Source organism: Pelophylax lessonae (assembly GCF_965119305.1).
Source record: "Pelophylax lessonae genome assembly, chromosome: 11".
Taxonomy (NCBI): domain Eukaryota; kingdom Metazoa; phylum Chordata; class Amphibia; order Anura; family Ranidae; genus Pelophylax; species Pelophylax lessonae.
The window spans coordinates 206,132,144-206,154,059 of NC_138778.1; the positions used below are offsets into that span (position 1 = coordinate 206,132,144).

A 21,916-nucleotide genomic window follows, 5' to 3' on the forward strand; every position below is an offset into this window, starting at 1 on the left:
GCGGAATGACCAGTGTGCCCCCTTTCAATGCAGAATGACCAGCGTGCCCCCTTTCAATGCAGAATGACCAGCGTGCCCGCTTTCAATGCAGAGAGACCAGCGTGCCCCCTTTCAATGCAGAGTGACCAGCGTGCCCCCTTTCAATGCAGACAGACCAGCATGCTCCCTTTCAATGCAGACAGACCAGAGTGCCCCCTTTCAATGCAGAGGCTTACCTGCAGCGGCGGCTTCTCCTCAGTTCCCTGCGTCTCCACCAGTCCTCCCGCCTCCTCCTCGGCCAATGGCATGCGTTCGCCTTTCGGCCAATCAAGAAGCGGGTTTTCATTCGCCATTGTCACACCATGAGTGGGCTCAGGGGGCACTGCTCTGCGCCCCGGGTCCACCCTTTTTTGAAGCCTATTAGAGCCTCTGGCTCTAATCCGGTGATTAAAATAAAAAATACCCACTCTGTGACAGCGCCAAGCTGCTGACTCACTCGCTGCTAAACTGACTGAGCAGTGAGGAGAGGCGGCATAGGCGGAGCTTGGCTTGCAATGCCACCCCACCCTACACCAATGGACAGGTGAGGCACAGTCCAGCCCCGCCCCGACCCGCCATTTTTAGCCATAGGGCGGCCACGCTGGACATCTACCAGCCTAAAGATGGAGGCAGCCGCAGACAGTGTGTGAACTGTGTATGTCAGAGTCAGACAGACAGAGTGACAGTGCGGATGCGCCCCCCCCAGATGTTGCGCCAGGTGCGGCCGCCCCCCTCTGCACCCCCCACGCTACGCCACTGCTCACATGTGGTGCGGATGGGTTGGCTTTCTTGAAGCTTGTGCCCCAAAGGGCTTCTTTAACTTGGCTGGAGTGCGCTTTGAAATAAAACACAAGCTTGTACAGCCCACAACTGAGCCTGTTCTCCTACCCTGTGTGCACAGCTCTGGGATTATGTGACCTTTGAGAGTTTAATGTAGAGCTTTAGGATTAAATTAAGAAATATAACAGAAAAGATATGACTCACTAAGTAAAGAAAGATTAAGGCTGGGTTCACACTTAGTGCGGACGCCGCTCACAGCAGGGGTCCTATGCATCCCTGTTCTCTGTTTCAGGGACGAATTAGGCCTGAACTTTTGCCTGAATTCAGACCTGAAACTGAGACAAAGACACACAGAACCCCTGTGCAATCCGCTCCGCAGCCGCCCCGGAGATGTGTGAACCGGCTCCATTGAGAGCCGGGCACACTCTCCTGTCATGCGAATTGGATGCGGGAAATCCACATCCAATTCACACTAATGTGAACCCAACCTTAATCCCGGCACTGATAGTGGCTTCAACCTGAAAGGGAGAGTGGTGGACTGATATAGTGAAGCCATGACTGGATGAAAATGTAAAGTATAAAGCTGGCCATCGACGGGTAGAAGTTCAAAGGAAGATTCTTAGGAAAATCATTTTCTAAGGCCCCTTTCACACGGGCTTTCCAACCAGGTCCGCCTGTCCGTTTTTCAGGCGGATCTGATCGGATGCTCCATGCAGGTCTATGGAGCAGCGGATGTAAGCGTTGACATCTCCGCTGACACCCACTGCTATCTGATCCGATCCTGTCCGTGAAATATACACAGATGGTAACACTATTTTCCATCCGTCTGGAGGATCGGATAGGATTGGATGAAAACAGACAGGCGGTCCATTTATATTCGATCTCTCATAGAGGAGAGCGGGGATCTGACAGCTCTGTCTCCGCAAAGTGAACGGACACAGACCTGTCATCCACCTACTCAACGAAGTCCACCGGGCAGAACGCCCAGGTGAAAAGATCCTAGGAAAGTTAATTTATTATATATTGAAATCATTATTTATCTAATCATTAGTGGGGTCAAATCAACATTTGTTTTTGCCTGTAGTGACAAGAAAAAGAAAATTCCAAGGATCAGGAAGGAAACATTTTTTTGAACAAAATTTCTAACAATGCACAGTGATGTATGTAGCACTGCCCCCTTGAGGGCTGCTGGATTTATCACCTTTCAGGTCCCCCTGGGTTGCCGATAGCAACTGCATGCAGAATCTTAACACTTTACTTTCTTGGCTCAGTCAATAAACAGTCTAGGAGTTGTTGTTTTATTTTATATTGGTGTAGCACTGCCCCCTAGAGAGCTGCTGAGATTGGATTCCCCTGGGTTACCCATAGCAACAGTCTGTAGAAACATATCACTTTAACGCTTGGCTCAGATTATGAACAGTCCAGGGGATTTGGTTTTTTGTGTTTTTATTGGAATGGGAGAAGGGATGAGTGGGATACTCCAACTATGAACTATGCACAAAGCTTGAGGACAACTCACTGTAGTGTATGCGGCAATGCCGCTGCTTCACTTTGCCACAGAAGTAAAGATAGATGAATAGGCTCCTGTTAAAGGTACTCTTCAGGGTCTCAACTTGGCACCCCCTTTCTCAGTTGCTGTGTGTGCTAGCCCCTGTCCACTGACTCTCCTCTGGAGCGGTCCCCTTAATGGGCAGACCCCTGGCAAGCTTGCCGGTACTCACGGACACTGTTTTTCCCTGGGTTGCTCTGCCTTCAGCTCCACTGGTCAGCATCCACCTGACCTTCTGGCTCAGCACCACACTTCTGGTCCACTAGGCCGGCCGCCTGTGACCACCTTCCACACCGACAGGAGGAGAGACAGCCGTCACCCTCCTCCTGGGATCTGGCTTCCCGATCAAAGACACCCTGTCACATGTGACCCCGGCTTTTATGACATATCCCAGGATGCACCACTGTTGTGCCAACCCACTAAAAGCCACAGAAGCATGTGTGTCACTGGCTGGGTTTCCTCCACTGTCCAACAGGCTCTCCTATTGGATACAGTGGGGACACTCCTTCAACCCCGATGAATCACACATGGACACATGCAACAGGCATAGCTACTGACCAGGCTCCCCTGTGAAGCAGGCAGAGCAAACTATATTTTTCCTAGCACCTACCTAGGAGGGTGCTACATGGGGATGGGAGAAGGGATGAGTGGGATACCTAACATTGAACTATTCACAATGGAGAGGACTTCTATCTGAGAATGAGGCAAGGCCACAGCTTCATCCTGCCACTAGATGAATCTGTATAATGTTCTTGAGCACTTATCTTCAGGGTACTCGCCTAGCACCCCCTTTCTGACCTTTGGGTTTAGCTTCACACTTCTGGGTCACCAGGCCGACTGCCCGTGACCATACACCAACTGCTGCAGAAAAGGAGGCAGCCACCACCCTCCTTTCCGGGACTCTGCTCACCAGCCAAAGACCTCAAAGCACATGTGGTCTTGGCTTTTATACCGCACCCCACAATGCACCGAGACAGCAGTCTGTGCCAATCCCTGAGGCTGTATCAAAGCCTGTGTACCCATTGGCCAGGTTTCCTCCACTGTACAATGTGCCTCCTTATTGGATCAGCTGGGGACACTCCCTCAGACCACATGAATCACACACTGAGCACATTGAGCAAACCTAACTCTGAGATCCTGCTCCCTGTTAAGCAGAGAGATTATAGAATTTACCTGCTGCTCCTCTGATAGGCAGACAGAGACAAAAACTATACTCACTACCTAGCACCTACCTAGGAGGGTACTACATGTGAAAAAGTATTTGCCCCCTTCCTGATTTTTTATTAATTTTTTTGAACATTTGTCACACTTAAATCATTTAGAATCATAAAATTTTTTTTTAATATCACACAAAAATATCCAGATTAAATACAAAATGCCGATTTAAATGATGATTTCATTTATTAGGCCCCTTTCACACTTGTGCGACTTGTCCTGCGACTTGGGACTGCAAAGTCACATGACAGATCGTACTCCATGATTTCCAGTTTCCAAATGAGTACCATTCATATAACTTCAAGTTGCAACGACTTCAAAGTAGTCCCTGCACTACTTTGGTCCAACTTTGATGCGTTTTGAGGTCCATATACATAGGCATTGCTTCAAGTCCAGTCAAAATCGTGGCCAAAATATTGCAGTAAAATCACGGCAAAATCTCACAACTTTTAGGTAGAACAAATGTGAAAGGGGCCTAAGTCGCACATATATGAATGGTTATCATTGGAAAACATGGGGAACGACTTGACATTCAACTTTGATGTCCAAAGCAGGACAAGTCGCATAAGTGTGAATTGAGCCTAAACCTGCCTGGCCCTATGTGAAATATAATGCCCCCTTCCCCTGCTAAATCATGAACTGGGATTAACAACATTTTTTGGAAAGCTGAGTTACAATTCACTTGCCACACTCAGGCCTGATTACTGCCAGACCTGTTGAATCAAGAAAGCACTTAAATAGAAGCTGTCTGACAAAGTGAAGCACACTAAAAGATCTCAAAATGCAGAACATCATGCCGTGATCGAAAGGAATTCAAGAACAGATGAGAAAGAAAGTAATTGACATGTATCAGTCTAGAAAGTGTTACAAAGCCACTGTATGTGGTTTTGGTTAGTTATCCAGTTCCTGCCTGTCCACAGTATATTTACTGTGGGCAGGTGGCATGGAAACCTACATGTACATCATCCAGCCTGTTCCGGGCTAGGGGCACGCACATGAATTAGCCCCCTGCTTACCCACACTGTCACTGGCTACAGCAGGATTTTGTCAGCAGGTCCCGGGCCAACGGCTTATGGCTGAGACCTGCTGATTGGCTGTAGCCAATCACAGCAAAGAGCCCTGTGTTTTTCAAACACACAGGGCTCTGTACACAGATCAACAAAAGCAGGGAGAAAAAACAGCCAGATTAGTAAGTAAAAGCAGCACACATTACACTTGCTAGGCACACAGTTAACCCCTAATTGCCCCTAGATGTTAACTCCTTCCCAGCAGGTGTCATTGTACAGCAACGTTCCCTTTAAGCTGCACGCATGCGCGGCCACGCAGTCTAATTGACGGTCCGGCGCAGCACAACTTCAGACCGCGCAGTCGCATGACGATGGTGAAGGTAGTGAGCAGTGCGCACCGAGAGCCCGCCCATTGTGTGACAATAGTGAATGAAAATTCGCTATTGTCACACGGATCCTCCTCCTGGCCAATCAGGGAGTGGGTCCTCCCGCTTCCTGATTGGCCGAAAGGCAAACCATCCCATGACATTGGCCGAGGTCCGAGGAGGAGGCGGGAGGACTGAGGAGACGTGGGGACGCGGAGACTGAAGATGAGAAGCTGCCGTGAGGTAAGTGCACGGGTCTCAGGGGGGGGGGGGTCTCGCCGGGGGAACACTGGCATCTCTGCATTGATTGGGGGCAATGCTGTGGGCACTCTGCAATTGATTGGGGGCAATGCTGTTGGCACTCTGCATTGAGGCACCAAAAAAGCCGTTGCCAACAGAGGATCCTCCTGACTTAGAAGCTGTGAAGCGCAAGCAAAAGAGTGATAAAGAATCATTGAAGTCCATCTTTGAAAAGGGCAGACCTATAGAAAATTACCAGAATACTGAAAGAAAAAGTGTATGTGATTTTTTTTTTTTTTTTGTAAGCTTTACAAATGTTAATGTGGCTTTAATTGGCAGCTAATGCTTTGAAAAGGTTATTCACTTTTTCCCTAATTTTTTTGCCCCGTTTTTATTGATCAAGGAATCTACCTTCTCACCAGTTTTTGTAAGTGGCAAGTTGCATTGATTGGGGGAAATGCTGTGGGCACTCTGCATTGATTGGAAGCAATGCTGTGGGCACTCTGCAATTGATTGGGGGCAATGCTGTGGGCATCTCTGCATTGATTGGGGGCAATGCTGTGTGCACTCTGCAATTGATTGGGGGCAATGCTGTGGGCACTCTGCATTGATTGAGGGCAATGCTGTGGGCACTCTGCATTGATTGGGGGCACGCTGGTCACTCTGTATTGACGTCCCCCCCCCCCCCCCCCCCCAATTGCTCAGTCTAAAGGTTTGCGCTCAGAAAATTTTTTATTTGTTCAGCACAGTAAAAAATTAGAGGGAACATTGTTGTACAGTGTACAGTATTATATCTCTCTATTTTCCTCCTCTGCCTTCCACAGGCATTTAGAGACTGCAGGAAGAAAATGGAGAGATTGATTCTTCTATATCCAGCTTCTTCCTACTGCCCCCCCCCCCCATTTTCTTAGCCTCCCCCAGTGCTCTCTGCCCCCACCTGTGCTCTCCATCCCCCTAGTACTCTCAGGTTCCCCCGTGCTCTCAGGCTCCCTCCAGTGCACTCCGGCCCCCTAATGCTCTTATGCTCTCAGGCCCCTCTCATGGTCCGCAGCCCCCCTATTGCCTCAGGCTCCCCCCTATGCTCCCAGACTCCCACCATGCTCTTCAGCCCACCAGTGCTCTCAGGCCCCCCAGTGCTCTCCACACCCCCATGCTCTTTGGCCCCCCATGCTCTCTAACCCCCACTGCTCTCCAGCCGCCCAGTGCTCTCAGGCAGCCCTGTGCTCTCCAGCCTCCCCACCTGTGCTCTCCAGTCCCCCAGTGCTTTCAGGCCCTTCCCACTTTTTCTCTCTGCCCCCTTGTGCACTTCAGTCCCCCCTGTGCTCTCCACCTACGTGCTCTCTGCCCCCCTGTGCTTTTTGCCCCCCCCCCATGTTCTCTAGCCCCCTATGCTCTCCGCCCCCCCGTACTTTCCATTCCTCCTGTGCTCTTGGCCCCCCATACTCTCTGCCCCCCCCCCCATGCTGTATGACCCCCCTCGCATTCTTTCCCTACCCCCCCATCTCCATTAGGATGAAGAGTGGGAAAGGGGCAGGTAAATATGTCATGGGCTGCTCAGTCTAAAGTGCCAGGACCTATTTTCTGTCCCAGTCTGGGCCTGCCTGTAAGTGAAAGTAAAACTGTGCTGTGTGGAAAGCTGTTAAAATCTCAGGACTGGATGGAAAGGAATAAAAATGTATTTAGCAGATAAAACAGCTCCCATATATAGTATGTATTTCACCTGTGTGTATATAGGGATTTACTTGGAGTTCAGATTTAAGGTAGACCCTCATTCTACATATTTGATATTAAAGGTTCTCAATGAGAGCTTTTCCCTGCTCCATTAGACTGTAAGCTTTTTAGCTCACTGATCTCTAAAATATGGAGGATTTTTCCATTGTCATTCACTCTTTAGTTTTCTTTGTAATGACAAGACGGGTCTTCAAGGTCAATCTGGTTTGCTGGAAGTAAATCAGACACAAATAATGTGCCAATTACTGAGCGCTAATCTGTGACATGACCATTCCTGCGCTAGGGGAGACGTTCCCAGCTGTTCCCAGTCGGATCCAGGGAAAACATACGCTGACAATACGGGTGACAATGTACTTCTTCCACACTGACCTTCAGGCCGCTCTGCAGAAACACCCTTTAGGGTCTGAATACAGCAGAGTGTGTACATTAGTTTACACACATATTGGCAGGAGAAATAATCTCTACATAAGAAAGGCCCAAAGTAAAAAAATAGGTGAAGGGCTGGCATGAGCAGGCTAGCAGGGTAGTTTGGCAGTGATAGGGTTAATAGAATATTGTCTGGAGTGAATGTGTGGAGACAGGGATTGGGTAAAAAGTAAGGTAGGGAGAGGCAATTTAGGTAGGGAGGTGGAGTTGTTAAGTTGGTGGGGCAATTGGAAGAAATGACGAAGACACTTCCCACCCTCCCATCCTTGTGGATGTTGGACTTGTTAGGGGGTTGTAGCGATATGGCATTTGGGGTCCTTGGAGGCATCCAAAATTGTCTGTGTAATATCAGAGCAAGTACCCGTCTATGGTATTGTGTCCTATGGTTCATCCCAGTTAATGGTGGTTTAACAGGAATTTGTGGCAATGGAGGTATCAGCGGGACATTTGGTATTGTCCTCAAGCTGGTGTTCTGCGGCTGAGGACCCTAAGTGGTACCGCAGATACAATTTTGTGCTGGTTCGGTAGTGGCTCCAAGGATCGGTAACCTGGGGGGGGGTCATTATTGTCATTATTGTTATATATTTCTTTTCTAAAGAATGTTTATATGTTGGTATGGTTAATAAATGGCCGTTATGTGTGTCGGTCATATCTTTTTAGTGATAAGTTGGAAGTGGGGTTCAAAGGGCTATAATGGTCTACGGGAGTCCTACCTCTGGTATGCCTTAGTCATGTGTTTCAGCTCCCGACATTGACATTTATGGCTGTAACTATCCAGAAAAACATTAAAGTGACCCTGTTGCCACAGTAAAAAGATGTGGGCACCCTGTAAATATTCAATACTTACCCATCCGCAGGCAGGTAAAATCTTCTGTCTCTTGAAGAGCTCCAGCCTCTGTTTGTAAGAGGGGCTTTGTGGTTGGCTAGATTTGGTGCCAAAAGCACAAGTACCTATCCCCATTCCTGTCCTGCTAGAACACTGTTGTCTCCTGCGGAGTCTGAACCCTCCACCATCTTTTGCCCCACTCCATGCCAGAGGCCTCCACACGACGTTCTCGGTTGTTGACCTTTACATCCCCAAAGGAAGGAATTTCCACACATAAAGTAGTTTACTGCACTTTATGATAGAATTTGGAGAATGGCATAACAGTCACATCACAAGGGCATACACTCCGGAGTCGGACAAGGAGGGACAGTTGCCGATGCATGGATGTGTTTATGGGCTTCAGAGACAGCATTCCATGTGGAATTAGGCATGCATGGCTGCACCCTTCCTCCTCTGGGTGCATGCCAAGGCACGGCCATTAAGGCCCTTCAAAATCCTCAGCACCAAGCCCATGATGCTCTTAATCCGGCCCTGAGCACTACAGGGGATGCAAATGACTGGTTTCCCTGCTCCTACACAGCCAGACAACAAGCATTTTCCACACTTTCTCTAGACACAAGAAACAGTCTTTGAGCTTTGTTTTTGTGGTTTTATTAGGGGTAATAACTTAGATGGGGAACAGGAATTATGGGATGCACAGCTTGAGTATAACAAATAACAAGGGAAAACTTCCTTCCTATGTACAAGATCTTGAACTGTACTCCTTTCCAGACACTGACAGTCTTTTAAAGATGAAAATGCAAAAGCCCCTTATGGACTAGGAACTCTCAGTCCCTTAGAAAATAGCACATTGTGTAGTAAGCAACGTCCAAGAGTAGCTCCCACTCCACTGTAGACACCCCACTCTACTGTAGACACTGATCCCTGCTCTACTATCTGCAGGACTTCCAACCTACCTGTCTGCTCTTCACCAGCCCACCCGGCAGCACCGAAGATCTCTGAGTCAAAGGGACAGGAAGGGTTAAGCACAACGCTATCCTCCAGGAAGGCTTGCTACATTTGGCAGTCTCTCCCCTTGTGAATCGCTGGGTGTGCTCATGTACTCACACTGTCCTCCTTGCTCCCTGCTGCTCATTAGGCAAGATTCCTTTCAAACCGCATTGCTGTCAGGTTCCTCCCAAGCCAGCCTGAGCTCCCGCCTGGGGCACAGCCTCCCCCCCAGACCAGGGCTCCCCTCCAAGGCCACCCACAGTCTTCTCAGCACTCCATCTTCCACCTGACTACCCGACTCTCTTGCTGCTATGACTCATCTATATTTAAGGGCTAACTCAGCCACCCTGCCAGGCCCACTGCCTGGGGATTGGTCAAGCTCCCCTAAGTATGCAGATCAAACCTCCTGGTCTCCGCCCTCTAGCTTCTAAACATTTCTCTAAACTTCTAGAAATAGGGGGAAGCACCAGAGACCTGCCTTTATGAGTCATCCAGCCTGACCTGCAGTAAACCTATGCCCCAATTAGGACTCACAAGTTAACTATGAGTCAAACATAAATTTGCCTACACACACACTAGTAGCACACTAGAAGGTGATACACTAGCATATGCAGCACCTTAACAGCCATCTCCCTCACAGTCTCTCTTCTACCCTGGGTCACTGGGTACTCACAGGACTGTGCTTTATGTAGTCACCTCTTCGCTAGGTACACCTCTTCGGGGACCCTCCAGAAAAGCAGCCTCACACAGGGAACATTTGGCCTGGCCGGAAAGGCCTTTTGCAATCCACCCTAGTAGTTCCTGGGTGTCCGTCTGTCAGAACACAAGAGCTCAGCAGAGGAGATATTTGTACTAACATCGCATAGTTAGTAAAGCAGCTCCTCATGATCTCTTCAGCTTTATTTAGTTCAGCCTGCTGGGTTGAATGAAATAAACTCAGTGTGTACTAGGCTTTATTAGAGCTTGTTCAGATGTACAGCAAGGGGTAAAAGCAGGTGTTTGAGCCACGGTTTTACTACCCTCCCAATCGCACACCCGAACAAGGGCAGACAGCCACTCAGGGCTGTACACATGCTGCAGCAGAAAACAAATGGCATGTCTCATTCGGCAGGCAGTACTGCCACCAAATGCCAAAGAATGGGGCCATGTTCCAACCACCCTGCAACCGTGTGCAATGCATGTTTGTGGCATTTTTAAGATTAAAACAGGCAGTGAAAAGGCAACATATCGCCTCCTCGCTGCCTGTCAAATGCCTCTGAAAAGCAGTCCATAACAATTTTTTTTTCAGAGGGGTGACAAGAGCTGCCGCAATGTAAACGAGTCCTTAGTGTACTTCAACGTCCTCTAGAAAATTGATGAATTGTGATAAGCTCCTATAAGGAACACAGGCAGGTTTTCTGCATGGACTGCGATAAGAACCTGGTATTTTCTTAGATTGTAAGCTCTAAGGAGCACGGCCCTCTGATTCCTCCTGTATTGAGTTGTATTGTAACTGTACTGTCTGCCCTAATGTTTTAAAGCGCTGTGCAAACTGTTGGCGCTATATAAATCCTGTATATTAACCACCTTCTTACCGCTGGACATCATATGACGTCCCGGGATTTAAGTAATTTTTTTAGCCGGTGATTCCCTGTACAGTAAAGACAATTATAGTGGCTGTTCAGCCCCTTGACCGTTCTTACAGGTGGCGGGGGTGGACACCCCCCCCCCCCTCCTGCCGCCCACCAGCGCTTCTTCCGGCTTGCCCGTGCGATCAGCGAGCCATAGAAGGAATCCGCCATCGGCGGAAGTACATCTTAAAAACTGCCGAGGACCAGATGGTCCCCGACAGTCTCTATGACTCTCGGAGGCCCGGGCCTGACATTATGACGTCACGCCCAGCCTGGCAGTTGTCAATACTGTGGTGATCTCGACCGAGATATATATTTTTTATTTTTTTATTTCAGGCTTTCCAGCCTGTAGGAGAGATGTGAGGTCTTATTGACCCCAGATCTCTCCATAAAGAGGACCTGTCATGCACTATTCCTATTACAAGGGATGTTTACATTTCTTGTAATAGGAATAAAAGTGATCAAAAAAAAAAAAAAATTAAAGGGAAAGTGTAAAAATAAAAAATAAACAATAGAGAAAAATGTAAAGTGCCCCCGTCTCCGCGTGCTCGAACGCAGAAGCGAATGCATGTTTACGTCGTAGCCACATATGTAAACAGCGTTCAATCCATACATGTGAGGTATATTAGAGCGAGAGCAACAATTCTAGCCCAAAACCTTTTCTGTAACTCGAAACTGGTAACATGTAAACATTTTTAAAGCGTTGCCTATAGAGATTTTTAAGTACTGAAGTTTGGCATCATTCCACGAGTGTGCGCAATTTTAAAGCGTGACATGTTAGATATCCATTTACTTGGCATAACATCATCTTTCACCTTATACAAAAAACTTTAGTGTTTTGTTTTTTTTTTATTTCCAAAAAAAAACGCGTTTGAAACATTTCTGCCCAAATACCGTGTGACATAAAAAGTTGCAATGACCTCCATTTTATTCCCTAGGGTCTCTGCTAAAAAAAATATATATAATGTTTGGGGGTTCTGAGTAATTATCTAGCAAAAAAAAAAAATTATGATTTTTTCATGCAGGAGCGGAGTGCCAGAAATGGCCCGGTATGTACAGTAAGTGGTTAATAAAAATATTAGGATGGTGATTTTGGAGCTTGGTAGTGGGGTCGTTGTAAAAAAAAAAAAAGCGAGTTTTCCTTTAACATAAAATCAAAGCCCCATTAAATGTAGGATAAGGTGGAACTGGGTCACAGTCACTTTAAACAATTCATAATTATAATCCTGGAGGGGGCAAATGAATTAATAATTATCCTCGTCGCTCTGACCAGAGGAACATTCATAACATTCTCCTCTCATAAAATATGCATCAACAGGAAAGTCGTTGCTAAACTTTTTGTTTCTTATTTTCTTCTTATTAGAATTAGATTTTCTGTCTTAACCACTTTACCACCGGAGGATTTTGTTGTCTTACGTCTGGGCCACTTTTTGCGATTCGGCACTGTGCGACTTTAACTGACAATTGCGCTGTCGTGCGATGCCGTACCCAAACAAAATTTACGTACTTTTTTTTCCACAAACAGAGCTTTCTTTTGGTGGTATTTGATCACCTGTGCGATTTTTACTTTTTGCGCTATAAACAAAAAAAGAGCGTAAATTTTGAAAAAAAATAACAATATTTTTCACATTTTTTTATATGAAATTCTCCCCCAAAAAATGTAAAAATCAAAATTTTTTAAAATTTTTGGCCAATTTGTTCTCTGCTACCTATGTAAAAAAAAAAATTGCAATAAGCGTGTTTTGATTGGTTTGCGCAAAAGTTATTGCGTTTACTAACTAAGGGAAAGATTTTTGTCATTTTTGTTTTTTTTTTTTTTTTTAACGAGAAATGGCGGCGATCTGCGATTTTTTTTTTTTTTGCGGGACTGCGACATTGCGGTGGACAGATCGGACCCTTGACTGACATTTTTGACACTTTTGGGGGTACCAGTGACATTACTGCAGTAATCAGTGCTATAAATATGCACTGTTACTGTAAAAATGACACTGGCAGGGAAGGGGTTAATTTTTATTGGTGATCAAGGGGTTAATGTATGCCTGGGGCTTACTGACGTGTGTGGGGGGAGGGGACTATGTGACACAAGGACAGATCGCAGGTTCAGCTATGCTGAACCCTACAATCTGACCCTGCCTGTCACTTAGGAGATCCGCCCGCTTGTGTTTACACAAGCAGGCGGACCTCCACACTCCATTCCCCAACGATCAGGGTAGAGCAGCGGTGATCGCCGCCACTCCTCCCCTGGCCCGACTCCCGCTGTGACTGAATACAGCGGGAGCGAGCCTCCGGCGGCGCGCTCGCGCCACCAAGAGAGGGGAATGTCTGGTGACGTAGGTCTACGTCGCCAGACGTTATCGAGCCACTTTGCCGCAGTAGAGCTCTAGTGAGCAGCGGCAAAGTGGTTAAAGGAAACCTGTCACCAATCCAAGACAATGGAGAGACTGTGCTGCGGCTGTTTTCAGTCACACAGCCCTTGTCTGTTAGACTTGCAGGAAGAGAGGAAGATCATAAAAAGGCACAATTAGTGTTCTATATAAATCATAGGGAGCCAATATAAATGATCAAATTATAACCTAAACATGAATACATAAAGTGAATGTTGCACATCAGGGGTGTCAAACTTAATTTAATCACGGGCCAGGTGAACTCCGTAAGACTAGATGTCCAAGAAGTTGGCACAATGGCCCATCTATGGTGGGAATGCCCAAAAATAAAAAAAATTCTGGAAGGAGGTTCTAGCTCAAATTAAAGAAATTACGAAAATAGAGATGAAAGAAGATCCTTGGTTCTGTCTATTCCACGGTACAAAAAGTTCAATAAAACAATATAAAGTGACATTAATCCCCCATTTGATGAACGCTGCAAAGGGTCTGATCCCATTATTCTGGCAGAGAAACAAAGCACCGACATTAGGCGATTGGGCAAGAAGAGTAGAAAAAATAAGAATATTGGAATACCTAAAAGAGTGGGAGGAAGACGAGACTATAGAGTGGGAAGATATCTGGGAGGATTGGATAGATTTTAAGAAAACAAAGGGATATACCAAGTGGAATAAAGAATAGGCAATAAGAAAAACAGATTCAAGGGAGTAGTCGGGGGGGGGGGGTGTAAAGGGTAAAATAGGGAGGGTGGGGGGTGGGGAAAAAATTGGGTGATGTACTGTTTTATATCTGATACGAATTTGTATTTTGAAAACAATAAATAAAAAAATAAAAAAAAGACTAGATGTCCAGAGAAAGCCGCCTCACCATCAGAGGTCAAGAGTCTCCCACCCCCCCTTACTTTGTTGCTGCTGCCGGGAAAAAGCTGGGCTGGAGCTGGGAAGCAGAAAGTCCAGGGTCTGGAGATGGATCAGAGGAGGGCAGGAGTCTGCTGAATGCTGAGACCGGTGAGGTGGAGACAATATGGTGCTGCGGCTGCACAGAGAGGTGCAGGCTCTGTAGGAGGAGTCCTGTCCTCCTCTCTGCTCCCAAATGCTGAGGGGGGGGGGGGGGGGGGTCAGAGATGAGCCTCCCTGTGGCTGCAAAGAGAATTGCAGGACCTTGCGGAGGAGTTCTGTTCTGTTCTCTCTGCTACCAACTGCTGAGATAGGGTGGGGGCAGAGACGAAGGGGGTGCAGCTGTAAAAGAGGTGCAAGGGCAACATAAAATGTCCTGGAGGGCAAGATTTGGCCCACGGGCCTTATGTTTGACACATGTGTTGTACATGATATGCATTGAGTCTAATTTCAGCCATATTTTTTTTTTTTTTTTTTTTTTTTTAGCTTTGGATAGAGGGGTATTTAAAGCAATAAAGACCTGACAGAGGCTGCTATCTTCTCTGTTCTATCTGAGATTCTAAGGAAAGGTGGATGTGAGGTGTGTTGGACTCTGATCTTTACCCATCAAAAGAAGCTATTGATTGTGCCTAATGGCCTGAATTTGGCTTCACTTCACAAAAGAGGGGTCCTTCAGCAAAGGTGTCGCAGGATTGAGAAATACATGGCTAAGTGAGCTGAAAAGAGTGTAAAAAAGATGGTCTCAGGAGTTTGTTATTTATATCACAAGCCAACATGTTTCACAGGCACATCCACCTTTATCAGGGCTATAAATAAATACATGTAACACCTTCTAGTGTGCTACTAGTAGGAGCATAGTTAAAATATAGTTTAGTTCAGGTCTAAACCTGGGCCACTGAATCTGGGTCAGGGTTCATTAGAGTTCAGGGCTGGGTGACTCATCCAGGCAGCTCTTTGGTGCCCTCTGGTTCTAGAATGTTGGAGAATTTTCTAGAAATTAGTGGGCCAAAGCTAGGAGGGCTGTCTTCTATATTTAGGGTCCTAAAGCTAATCCTTGGAGTTGGGCCTAGAAGAGGACTAAGACAGCCTTTAAATAGAGATGAGCCATGCCAGCAGAGTAGTCAGGTGGAAGAAGGAGATGCAGTGCTGAGGGAGACTGTCGGTGGCCGTCGAGGGGCTCTACCTAGGGTCGGGGCTCAGGTGGCTGGCCTGGAAGGAACCTACCCCGCAGAAGAAGTTGAAGGAAGCTTTCCTGAGAGGCAGCAAGAGCAAGGAAAGACAGAGGGAGTAGATCAGCATGGCGCAGGGACAGACAAGGGGAGAGACTGCCACTTGCAGCAGGTCTCTCCTGAAGACGGCAGTGACTCCAACCTTGCCCTGGGAAATCTCCAGTGTGTCAGTCGCGTGGACTGATGCAGAGTGTCAGCCGGAAATACTGGGAAGAAGCAGCCAGATGGGTTGGTGGAAGAGGCAGCCAGGTGGACTACCATAGTAGCGCTAGGACCAGTGTCTACGGGGAAGATGGAGGTGTTCCTGGATGCAGTTCATTCCACATGTGCTACTTTTCTAAGGGACAGAGTTTCCCAGCATGTAAAGGGCTTTTGCTGAGCTAACAAGAAACTGTTAATTTCCAAAGAAAAAAATAGCGACCACCATCTAATAAAAACGCTGGCAGAACAAGTCAAGCAGGCTTAGGAGACTCAATCTTCTATCAGTTATATGTACAGTCCCCTTTTAAAATATTATTTGCGCAGCTGCTTTCTCACAGGAATGCAAAGACCTTTAGAAGTCAAAGTTCCTTAGCCGGCTGTAATGTATTGTCGGCTCCCAGCAAAAAATATAAAATATAATATATAATGAAAAAAATGTAGTATAGTGTTCCCCCCTCCTGATTGGTCCAAATCATTTGGTGGAGGGGGAATTATGGTGTGAGGTTGTTTTTCAGGGGCTGAGATTGGCCCATTAGTTCCAGTGAAGGGAACTCTTAAAGCGTCAGCATACCAAGATATTTTCGACAATATTATGCTCCCAGCTTTGTGGGAATAGTTTGGGGATGACCCCTTCCTGTTCCAACATGACTGCACACCAGTGCACAAAGCAAGGTCCTGCTGGTGGGTGGAAGTCTCTCTACTGCTATAACTACTCAGGCCTTTGAGTCTGTCCCTGAACTGTGATAATTTGTCCTCTTTCAGTCTAAGCCTCCAAGAGGCTCATAACAAGTAAATCATATACTTACAATCCTTGTAATGTATAAAACATGTGTAGCAGGATTCCCAGCTGTTTTGCTGGATATGGGTCCCCCTGGGTCACCGGGTGCAACAAAAGTACCTTTGTGCATGTTTCCCCAAGTGTGAGCACTGAGACAATGACCAGTCCCGTATCTTTGGGTTTTTGTATTCATTTTGTAACTTGGATAAGAGAAGGAATGAGTGGGATATTCCTTTGGCTCAACTATGTACAACTTGGTGGAGACACTTGAAAAATGCTGATTGACGCTGACTTGACGCTGGCAGGATGCCGGTCAACGCCGGTTAATGCTGGTTAACACTGGCCTGATGCCTGTTAACACTAAACTGACTTGTGACTGCTTTTTCACTAAAGAAGTCCTCTTTAAGCTCCTATTCTGTCTCAGCATCGATTGTACCTGTGACCTTCTTGTAGACCCCCAGTCTCTAAGTGTGTGCAGCAGGTTGAATGATGGCTTTAACAGATAGTTTACTCAATGAATAAAGACTCCAGAGGTGTTCTCCAATGCTTCTTTATGCTTCAAGTTAGCAAAGGCATAAACATAGAGGCTTTTCCATAGGTAAATTTACAATGAAGTTACACAGCTTCCACACTCTGCAGTCTCCTCATAACAACTAAACAAAATGGCAGTTACAGCAGGAAAATGGAGATGGGAGAAACCATCTAGCCAGAAACAGCAGGGGTGCTAGGAAGATACCAATAACATAGCATAACATAACATGTAATAACAACTGCTAGACAGTTAAAGCTGCGTGGCAGCACACTCCCCGCCTGGTATCGTGAGATACCACTACACAATTATTTTTCATAAACATACAATTAACATTGCATACAGTAGAATGCTATGTAGCCCTCTCCTCTAAGCTAACTATGCTAGACATCTAAGTGACTCCTTCGCATAACACTGAATCAGAATTTTTGGAAGCAGGCATAATTAGGACTGTCTCAGTGACTGGTCTCAGGAAGGTTTTTGGGCTCCCGTCCTTTACAATCCTGACTTCCACACTTCGGACCTTTCCATCATCACTAGCAATGGCCTTTGTATTAACTCCAACTGGCCACTGGTTCCGATTGGTTTGCTTGTCTTTTAGAAGAACCAGGTCCCCTTCCTTTAAGTTAGGCTTCTGGGTTTGCCACTTTTTACGTCCTTGAAGAAGTGTGAGGTATTCCCTCCTCCATCTGTCCCAGAAACAATCTGCAAGGTATTGAGCATATCTCCATTGACGTTTATATATGTCCTTTTCATCAAAGATGCTCTTTGGCGCTGGGATCTGTCCAATTTTCCGGCTCAATAATGCAGCTGGAGTTAAAACAGTTGGACATGCTGGGTCTGTGGATACAGCTGTCAGCGGTCTTGAGTTGATTATTGCTGCAGCCTCAGCAAGGAATGTAGTAAGTACTTCATGGGTAAGACGTGAAGAACTCACATCAAGCAACATAGAATCCAATATGCGCCTTGCCATCCAAATCATACGTTCCCATGCTCCGCCCATGTGTGAAGCGTGTGGTGGGTTGAATTTCCACTGGTTTTCAGTGGCAGAGAAGGTGGCCCTTGGAGGTGGCTCTGTCTGAGAAGCTCGCTCCCGCAGGGGTTTGTTAATGCTCTGGGATGCTCTCTCGCTATAATTGAACTGGTTGGTCAGTTTTCTCTCCTTCTTGTTCCTGGATGGTATTTCCTCACCTTCTGTCCATTCTTCACTAGCCTGAGCGTCAGACTTCCCATCTGTAACTTTGTCTCCCGGCTCTGTGGAGTCGTTGGTCTGAGTCTCTTCAATGACTCCCAACTTCGCCCCTTGTCGCCGCGCTTCATTAGAGTCTTTGTGTGACATGTTTCCATCCAGGGAGAAGTGTACGGTCAGCTGGTCCACGATGCTAATGGGTTTGTAGGCCCGTTCCTTAAAACTGTACCTCACAATGTTCTGGGGGGCATGAGGGTTGTTTGCAGTCAGGATACGAGTGAATTCCTCCTTAAGTTCAGCCTCGCTGAGTTCCAGCTGGTCCGGAGGCTTAACCAGAGTCTTGGCCTGCATCCATTCATCAGTTCCATCCCCCTTATCTGTGGAGTCATCTTCATCCTCCAAATTTCTTCTTGAGCAGATGTTGGAACTCAATGCTACAACTTCAGGCCGGATTTCCGGATCAGTATCTGGATCCTCCAGGTGGAAATCGATATCTTCTTCTGAGTTTGTAGAAGACTGGTCCATTAAAAACTTGGGTCTCTTGGAATTGTCCTTGAAGAACTCTTCATCCATAATCTTGATGAACTCCTTGTCTTCGACTGAATGGGCAATCTTGTTGTCATCACGAGTAGTTTGGTACACTGAATCACCAAAGTCCTTTTGAGAAGTGAGCTTGCAGTTAATACCTTGGAGTGCTTGATATGGAACTTCGTTTTTAAAATCAAGTCTTTCCTTCACATAATAGTGCGATGGACATTTCCTCAATTGACAGGTAACATTAGTTTTGTAGGAAGCTACATCCAAGAGCTTGTGAGATTGGTCTAAACAGACTTCTCCTATTATCACCCATCCAAGATCAAGTTTCTGGGCCTGAGGAGCATCATCTGGACCGTTACATAACTCTCTTATTTTATGAACTCTAGGAATGTCTCTCCCTAGTAGAATCAAAATCTTAACATCCTTATTAAGTGGTGGAATGTAGTTAGCAATGTGACTCAAATGAGGGTGATGACGTGCAACCTCTGGTGTGGGGATTTCTTCTCTGTTGTTCGGTAGCTGATCACATTCGATTAGCGTTGGAAGAGGAAACTCTGTGTCCTCATATTCTGATGCAACTACGAAGCCATGGGCTCTTCTTCCAGAAGTATTGACCTTTCCTGCACATGTCTGCAAGGTATAAGACCAGGTCTCTCCTTGAATGTTGAATAGGTCAAAGAATTCTGTACTGGCCAATGAGCGATTGCTCTGATCATCGAGTATGGCATACATTTTTATGGATTTTTGTGGACATCCTTCAGGAAAAACTCTTACAAGACATATCTTGGTACAAGACTTGCTATGAAGCCCTTCTCCACATACCTCTGTACACCTTGTGGTTACGGGGTCGGCATATTGCTCAGTTCTCTCCCCGTCATCATCTGATGTAGTCTTGGGGTTGCTGCCGAGTGAAGGTTTCCTTTTGAACAGATCTGAATGAAGAGCGTCCACATGTTTGTCACTGTTGCAGAGAGAACATCTGATGGCGATCTTACAGTCTCTAGCTAAATGATCGGAGGATGCACAACACTTAAAACAGATATTATGCTCTTTGAGAAATGACTTGCGTTCTTCAATAGGCTTGTCCTTAAATGCACGACATTTGGAGAGAGAGTGTGGCGCATTATGAATAGGACACTGTTGATTAAGATTGCTAGCTTTGATGTCTGTAGCTAAGACGTTGGATGCTATCGCGGTCTTCCCCACTGCAATAGGATGCCTTAAATCCTTGAATTTACCGTTGGTGGCAATACCCCTTGAAGTACTTAAAGGAATGGTGGTTGTATCTGGATAGAAGAAGCTTGGGTCATTCTTGGATCTTGCAACCTTCCGCACGAACTCTGAAAAATAAGAAAAGGGAGGGAAGGAAACACAATGCTCATACTTATACTTTGATCCTACACTAGTCCACTTTCCCTGAAGATAACTAGGCAACTTTGCTACAATAGGATTTACGCCCTGAGCAGTGTCTAAATAGCTAAGACCTGGTAAACTAGGATCTAACTTAGCAATTTCAAGTTCTTGAAGGAGGTCACCTAACTCTCTAAGCTTATGATTGTCCTTAAAAGAGATTTTAGGAAAGTCGTTAAGTCTCTGGAATAAGGCAGATTCAATGACTTCGGGGCTCCCATAGTCTTGTTCTAGACGTTCCCAGGCAGCATCAAGGCCTGCTTTAAAGTTATAAATGTAGACAGATTTAAGTCTCTTTACTTGTTCTGAAGATTGATGCCCCAACCACTTTATTAGTAAGTCAAGTTCTGCTTGAGGATCAATGTCCAAGTTCTTGGTTACCGCCTTAAATGTAGATCTCCAACTCCTGTAGTTCTCTGGGCAGTCATCAAATCCAGACAGTCCAGTTATAATCAACTCTCGTCGAATCATATACTTGCTGAACTCTGCAATGTCAGTGCTTTCAGTTTTTATAGCCACAGGGTCTACTGATGGTGCGCCGTCTTGGACCATGGTTGGTATCTGATGTTGGCTGGTAGGTAGAGAGAAAGGTGTTGCAGATGGGTTTAATTTAGGTAAGGGTCTGTCGACTGAAGGTCTCTGAGCATTTGAAGTCAAAGAGAGCTGTATCAAAGGGGGTATATAGTTCATTCTGTAGTCTTCTGCTGTGCCCTTGTAATCTCTATGCACATAGGGTTGTGGTGGCACATGAGCTGCGTAGGTTGATTCACTTGATTTTGTGATGTGCGGTAGTTGTGGAGGGTCTCTGTTAGTAGGTGCGTCTAGTTGACCAGCTTGCTTTGGCGACACATTGCCTTCTGATCCACTTGCTGGATGATTATGAGAAGAATCTCCAACTGTAGGTGGGACTGTATTGTCGTGGTTCTGAGTTAGGACAAACTGTAGGGTCCTTTCAACAGGGTCTTGACAAGCAGGCAAGCTGGTACAAGCTGCTCCTTCTTCTTCCAATAGGGCTTGTTCCAAGACAGATAACTCTGCTAAAGCTACTTCCTTTTCTCTATTCTTCTGAAGAATTTCTAGCTGAGCCTCTGTTTCTGCTTGTATTCTTGCCTGAATGCGTTTAGCTTCTGCTTCCTTGCATTTAGCTTCTGCCTTGATGGCTGCTTCTTTTTCAGAGCAGGCGGCTTGAACCTGGGCTACTGCAACCTTTTGGCGAGCTTTGAGTATTTGGTCGCTCAGTATTGACCTTATAGAGCAGGACCGCAATGACTTAGAAGAAGATTTATGATATGAGCGGGCAGACCTAGAAGATTTTCCTGAGTGTCTTGAAGAAGCAGAGTTACAGGAAGTAGTCTCATGTATCTGTGCCAATCTCCCTTCTATCTGTGCCTTTGCTTCAAGATATGTGCTATGCCTCTGCTGGTCAGTAGAAGTAAAGTCCTTTAATTCCAATGCAGCTTCCTCTATGTTGGAATGTGACAATAGAGAATAGTACTTCTCAGAAAGTCTTTTATAATTCTCAAATGCCTTCTTAACCCTTGAGAGAGCAGTGTTCAATTGCTCAGAATTGTTTCTAGTTTCATTAGTGGCTGTTATACAACTTAAAGTCTTTTCCCATAATGCAGTCAGGTTACTAGATGTTTCTTCCTTACTTGCTTCATAAACCTCCCTTGCCTTCAAGGATGGATGAGGGGCTCTGACAGGAGGAGCAGAATGAAGTAAGGAGTCTGCTTTATCTTGACTAAATGCAGGTAATTCTGTGAGATCTCTGTCAGACATAATAAGTACTGTATTTCTGGTGTCTTGTTAGAAATCTGCCAGAGCTCAGCTCTGTAAGTAGTGACTTCTGTTATTAAGCAGGCTGGCTGAGGTGCTGGGTATTTGATACAATAGCTAGCTATTGCTGGAACTAGTTCAAACTGGATCACCTCAGAAGGCTGTAACAGTAATGAAGCATTCAGTAGGTGGCTGGTTTCATATGCAGAGTAATGCTTCTGGTGACTCACAGA

At 46.1% G+C, this 21,916-nt stretch overlaps 1 pseudogene across 1 annotated transcript; it reads right to left on the minus strand.

Annotated features, from left to right (window-relative positions):
* Nucleotides 1-20,593: 20,593 nt before the first annotated feature.
* On the minus strand, nucleotides 20,594-21,686 carry LOC309566946 (annotated as a pseudogene). The gene is made up of 2 exons: nucleotides 21,066-21,686; nucleotides 20,594-20,987 (listed from the first exon to the last, which is right to left on the minus strand). The product of its transcript is annotated as an uncharacterized misc_RNA (transcript).
* Between the last annotated feature and the right edge of the window lie 230 nt (nucleotides 21,687-21,916).